Source organism: Kogia breviceps, chromosome 18 (genome assembly GCF_026419965.1).
Source record: "Kogia breviceps isolate mKogBre1 chromosome 18, mKogBre1 haplotype 1, whole genome shotgun sequence".
Taxonomy (NCBI): domain Eukaryota; kingdom Metazoa; phylum Chordata; class Mammalia; order Artiodactyla; family Physeteridae; genus Kogia; species Kogia breviceps.
Genome location: NC_081327.1, coordinates 1142299 through 1149004, shown reverse-complemented (window position 1 = coordinate 1149004; position 6706 = coordinate 1142299). Strand labels below are relative to the sequence as shown.

General features: G+C 45.8%; 1 pseudogene; it reads right to left on the bottom strand.

The window, feature by feature from the left end:
- Positions 1 to 5859: 5859 nt before the first annotated feature.
- Positions 5860 to 6523, bottom strand: LOC131744836 (large ribosomal subunit protein eL33-like; annotated as a pseudogene).
- Positions 6524 to 6706: the final 183 nt, after the last annotated feature.

Below are 6706 nucleotides of genomic sequence, written 5' to 3'. Positions count from 1 at the left end.
GCGGACTTGTCGCTGGAGACAGGAGTGTGCGCTTGACCTCTGTAGGGGGAGGGACCTTCCAGGTCCCTTCCCAGGACCTTCGTCCTGGGACAAGCAGTAGAGACCTCGCGCCTGAAGCCCAGAGGGGCCGGGGGAGACCTTCAGGGGGCTCCAGGGTGACCCTTTCCAGGAGGACTCTGGTGAACCCGGGAGCCTTCGCGGGGTCTGGAGGCCCTTTGACTGTTTCCGCAGCTCCCTGCTCTCCCCCGGGGAAAGCCCCCAGGGCAGCTCGCAGCCCGCCTCTCTCCCGGACCGGCGGGCGCCCCCTGGTGGCTGCGTGTGAAAGTTGGGATTCGGCCCTTGGGTGAAAAGGGGGGAGAGCTGACTGCGGCCAGGGATGGAGACTCACCCCAAGGGGAGTGCCATTAAAGACATCCACGGAGGTGCCCAGTCGCCCTGGATGTCTCCTCCGGCTCCCGCGCCCCCCTCCTCTCTGCCTGAGTCACTGTCAGCCCGCAGCCAGCGGGCACTGTAGGGTCCGGAGTTGCAGCCTGTCCCTCCTGCCACACCCACTGTGCCTAGGCCTCATTGTCCTCTCCAAGATGACCTCAGATCACACATGGCTTCGCTGCCTTGAAGTGCATCTGTTCCTGGAGGAAAAGAACTAACGGGGTTCCCTTGGAACACGGGAGCAGGGAGAGATTGTCGCAGAACCGCCCCCCCCAGGGTGGAGCGCAGGGAGGACCCTAGACCAGCCTGCGCTTGGGCCAGGGTCCTTCTGAGGGAGGCCCTGCTGCGGATGGGGTAGGCTAGCAGTGGTTCCCCCACCGCCCCCACCTGCACGTCTTCCCAGAGTCGGGGTGTCTGGAAAAGCAACACAATTCAACGCGCGATTCTGCTGAAGCATAATTCATCCTGTTATTAAAAGAGAGGGTTGTAAAGTACTTGAAGAGAATTCCTAGACTAGGAAACCCCTGTGGGGAGGTAGGACACCGTCAAAGCCTAAATGCAGGCAGCTAGGGGATCGTTGCTGCTCTCGTTCCCTTCTGGCCAGCTGCTGCAATGCTGCCTGACCAGGGTAGGAGCATATATATTAGGGCACCCTGTTACTTCTAAGTGAAGCCTTTCTGGGGTCTCCACTGACCACTTAGGGTGTTCAGGGAGGTATCCCCACTCTGGTCAGTCAGGATTCTAATATCACCGGCGCTGTGCAGCCTGTGCAATCTCTAGCCAGTTCTCAGCCCTAGCCGCAGTTCTCTGTGCATCCCTGTGAAGTCTCACGCTGAACAGGCATAGTTTAGCTTTCTTCCAGAAACCCTGGTGACCCCATGCAGATTTCTGAGGCATCTTCATTGCTCACATACCATTTTCGGTCAGGTCCACACAGGAATTCAAGCCTCATCCTCTGCCCTGAGCTTTGACTACATGGAAATCCACATAGTACAGCATGAAACTTCCAAGTAATTTAAAGGCTGGAAGAAATCTGATTTGAGTAGGAGCCCCTTCTAGAAAGAGACTTACTGGAGTTAGGGAAATTATTTTTTGAGCTGAATAATAGGGAAGGAAAATCCCAAAATGACAGGCTCAAGTCATATTATATACTACCTCTGTTCCTAATAGGATATGTCTACATCTTGTTGGAATCAGTTTTGCTATGTGCAGTTTACTCACAGAAAGAAAGATGGCTTTCCCTGACTTATTTGGGGAATGGAAGAGACACTATGAGGAAAGGAATTTAACATGTGGGCTGCAAGCCCGACTGGGATGGGCAGGGGGGAAGAGGAGCCAGGGAGCCTCAGAAAATGGAACAGATAAAGCTTTAAAGAGGTGGTGGGTGAAAGGGAGTTTTCCCGTTAAGAAAGTAGGTATCAGTCCATGTTTGTTCACTGACGGGGGGTCAGAAGAGAAGGGAAAATGTAGAAAAAGGATCATGAAAAACAGGAGTAAATTACTGTAAAATAAAGGATCCATAAAAAACAGGAGTAAAATACTCCTGTTTTTCAGTAAAATATCAACATCATTATACACCTGGGAAATCTAATCAAAACCGTGAGATACCAGTCTACATCTATCAGGATGACTATGGGGGAAAAAGGGAAAATAACAAGTATGGATGAGGCTGTGGAGAAATTGGAACACTCGCACATTGCTGATGGGAATGTAAAATGCTGCAATGTGAAAAACAGTTTAATAATATGAAAACCGGTTTAGCAGCTCCTCAAAAAGTTAATACAGAAATGCCACTGGACTCAGCAATTCCACTCCTTGGGAAACCTGAAAGAATTGAAAGCAGGGACTCAAACACATTCGTGTGCAACAATTTTCATAGCAACATTATTCACGATAGCCAAAAAGTGGAAACAACTGAAGTGCCCATTAACACATGAATAGATTTTTTAAATGTGGTACATTCATACATTGGAATATTATTCAGTCATGAAAAGGAATAAAGTTCTGATACATGCCACAATATGATGAACCTTCAAAACATGCCAAACGATTAAAGCCAGACAGGAAAGGAAAAATATTGTATGATTCCACTTGAAAGAAATATCTAGAATAGACAAGCTTGTACAGACAAAGTAGATTAGAGGTTTTCAGGGGCTGGATGGAGAGGGGAATGGGGGACTATTTCTCAATGGATACACATTTTCCATTTGGTTTGATTTTTTTTTTAAGCTAGCGGTTGCAGCAGCAAAATATTGCAAATAATGGGTGGGCTAAAAAGTTCGATTTTTTTTCTGTAAGATGGCTATACCAGCATTTAGCTGTCCTTAACTTCATTCGAAACAATGTTGTTAGATTGTATGTGACAGCTGTCATATCAGTGTGCATTTTATTTTATTTTTATTTTTTTGCGGTACGCGGGCCTCTCACTGCTGTGGCCTCTCCCTTTGCGGAGCACAGGCTCCAGACGTGCAGGCTCAGCAGCCATGGCTCATGGGCCCAGCCGCTCTGCATCATGTGGGATCTTCCTGGACCGGAGCACAAGCCCATGTCCCCTGCATCAGCAGGCTGACTCTCAACCACTGCACCACCAGGGAAGCCCTCACATAGTGTTTTAATTGAAACTTTTTTAACTTAAAAAAAGAATGAGTCTAGCAATCTGGATTGGATGACCTGGTTACACAGTAAAAACTTGGTCAGAACTAGGAAAAAAATAGGAAAAAGAGCACACTATGTTTTTGCCTTTTCCTGTTTGCACATCTACCCATATGCCATTTCTTTTAAGAAGTTTTTAGAAACAACATGTATGTAATTTCAAAATTTAAATAATTTTTTTACTCAATATTATCATGGAAATGTTTGATCTTTATTTCACTCTCTTATTTATTAATGTAGAACACTCATATTGACTTTAGTTTTCATTGGAAATAATTCCTCTTTTTTGGTTAAATCCAAAGTTTGGTACACAGGTTTATTTTAGTTTTGTTTTCACTTATGTAACTATATCTTAAACTATTTTGTTATATCTATTCAGGCATAATAATTACATAATTGTAAAACAAAAACAAAACAAGTACATTCTGAGCACTATAGTTTCATCCTTTCTCCTCTGTCTTCTTCCTTCTCATCTCACAGGTGCCCCTTGTATACATTTTTTTTCCACTGTTAAGATATAAATGCATAAATATATAGAAATGCATAAACTATATGAATTATATTCACTTTCTTGCCAAAATAAAGCTAATTGCACAAAATATTCTGATAGTTACTGACAGTTTAGGTCTGCATAGTTGAAATAACTTACTCCTCATGTCCACAGCTGCCCAGTGCTCTCTTAGGAGGATGCACCCTGATTTATTGAATCTTGGTTATTACCAAAAATGCTGTAAAAATAGTTTTGTGCTTGTGAAAAAATCTGCTTTTAACATTTATATAAAGTTGGAATAATTGTTAGGAGAGCAAAGAAATTTACTGGCTCTAATAACAGGAACTCAATATTTTATAGTCTCCAGAGTCCTCTGATTGCAATAATATCAAACTCCAATATTCCCTCTAAATTTAAAAATAATGGTTTTTACTAATCTAAATGTGAGTATTAATTTCCTCACTCAGACTAAGGCTGGGATGCTTGGAACTTTCTCACTCCTTTATCTGTATAACCTCACTTTGGTCTCTGTATACATTCTTCCATCCACTGACTGGATTCTTAATCAGCTGGTCATGGCCACCTCTTTGGTGCTTTCCCTCCAAAGAAATCCCTCAGATAATAGCAGCTTTTGGATTGCAATATTGCCTGTATGATTTTGGATGTAAAGTTCTATTTACACTGAATGGGCAGAGGGGTTTCCCTCAGCACCACCTGCCTCTTGAGTGACTTCTAGGCCATTAAGCTTTGTCCAATTCCTTTACCACCTGTCACACTTGGGGCATAGTCTCCACTTTTCCCAGTTGTCCAAGCTGGCAGAGGGGTCCTGTGTGGGCGTCAAGCCACCAGGGTGAGCCCTGGACTCTGGCTGAGAACAGTGCCAGTCCTTTATCACACAACTGCTGAGACAATCTCGGGACTGGCCTGAGGGAACAGGACCTGTCCAGGACAATGTAACCATCACTGAGGCTTCCTGGTATCCTCAAAGTACTGTGGCCAAATGCCGCCCCAACCTTGCAACCCAGACTTACCTGCATACCAAGACTCTAAGAGGCCATCTTCACCTCTTCTCTTTCATTCTAATGTCCTTTTAATTTAGTACTTCTTTCATGTTTCCTGTCTGTGTTCCTTAAATGGTCGAAAACTCACAAGGGCAGGTTTGTCTGTCTTGTTTTCTGACTTTTCTTGTGCACCTACAGTAGTGCCTGAAACTCAGTAGATGCTCACTGAACATTTACTAAAGAACGGAGGGACTTCCATGGTGGGGCACTGGTTAAGAATCCGCCTGTAGGGCTTCCCTGGTGGCGCAGTGGTTGAGAGTCCGCCTGCCGATGCAGGGGACACGGGTTCATGCCCCGGTCCGGGAGGATCCCATATGCCGCGGAGCGGCTGGGCCCGTGAGCCATGGCCGCTGAGCCGGCGCGTCCAGAGCCTGTGCTCCGCAACGGGAGAGGCCACAACAGTGAGAGGCCTGCGTACCGAAAAAAAAAAAAAAAAGAATCCGCCTGCCAATGCAGGGGACACAGGTTTGATCACTGGTCCGGGAAGATCCCACGTGCTATGGAGCAACTAAACCCATACTCCACAACTACTGATCCTGCGCTCTAGAGCCTGTGAGCCACACTACTGAAGCCTGCACACCTAGAGCTTGTGCTCCGCAACAAGAGAAGCCATCGCAATGAGAAGCCCGCGCACCGCAATGAAGAGTAGCCCTTGCTCTGGGAAACTAGAGAAAGCCCCGCGAGCAGTAACGAAGACCCAATAAATAAATAAATAAATAAAAATTAAAAAAATTATTAAACATGACACCCTAGATTCCACATCCATTTTTGTTTTTTACTGTCAAGGCTACTTTGAAAGTCCGTTTAAGCTATACTTCAAAGTATTAATGTTTTCACGAATGAAAAAATAATCACATTTCTAAAACAAAATCCTGAGTGGCCAAAGTTCAACATAGCCACTGCTCAGATAACTGTCTCTTCTCAGACTCCAGTGTGTCCTGTTCAGTTTTCTTTGAGATCTTAACTTTTGTTTTTTAATCCTCTACTGATATTTTCCTCTACTGGATAATGGCTATCCAGCCATTATCTTTAAATAAGTACATAATCATTAGTGGCTTTCAGTGATTTTCATTTCACAACTTTTTCTGGAATAATCTCAACTCCCCATGCCCACGCAATCCCTGCTATAACAGTAGGAATGATAATCACTTCTCATCAAAGAGATCAGATTTTGGTGTCCTCCCAATTTTTTTTCCCACACTTTAATTTATTCATTTTTCAATAAGTTTAAATCCTTGAGGGGTAAGGTATCACACAGATTCTGTGTCCACGGCCTTGGCAGCAAGGTTGCTTGGGAATTTGGCACGAACCATGCCACTGTCTCTGTGAACACAAGCTACCTTTCCCCAGGTTATTCTGGTTTTGTTCGGTTTTCCACCAGGAGTTACTTTGTTTTCTTTGCTTTGTACACGTAAGCACGTGTCTTGCCTAGATATTTAGAATTCTGTTTCATTTCAAGCATAGAGCCCTTCAATATTTTTTTTAAAATAAATTTATTTATTTTTGGCTGCTTTGGGCCTTCGTCGCTGCGTGCGGGCTTTCTCTAGTTGCAGCGAGCAGGGGCTACTCTTCATTGTGGTGCTCTGGCTTCTCATTGTGGTGGCCCCTCCTGTTGCGGAGCACAGGCTCCAGCAGCACGGGCTTCAGCAGTCGCGGCATGCACGCTCATCAGTAGTTGCGGCGCACGGGCCCAGGCGCTCCGCGGCACGTGGGATCCTCCCAGACCAGGGACCGAACCTTTGTCCCCCGCACCGGCAGGTGGACTCTCACCCACTGCGCCACCAGGGAAGTCCCAGACCCCTTCAATTCTAAGAGCTATGTGCTCCCTCTGGTTCCGGAGACTGGGCTTATAGACAGCAAAAATGGCCTTGGACCACAGCCTTCCAGGCATATTTGTCCTTTCAGAATTCCTGTTCCCAGCGGGCCTCCACAGGCTTCAAGATGGTTGAAACATAAAGGCTGATGTCCCAAACTTTTGTCTCAGGGTTCTGGTATCTTTGCACAGGTGCTCTAACCGGGCCACTTTACCTGGCGGTCCAGGTGAGCAGCTCTCCACGCTCGGTCCGAGCGCGTT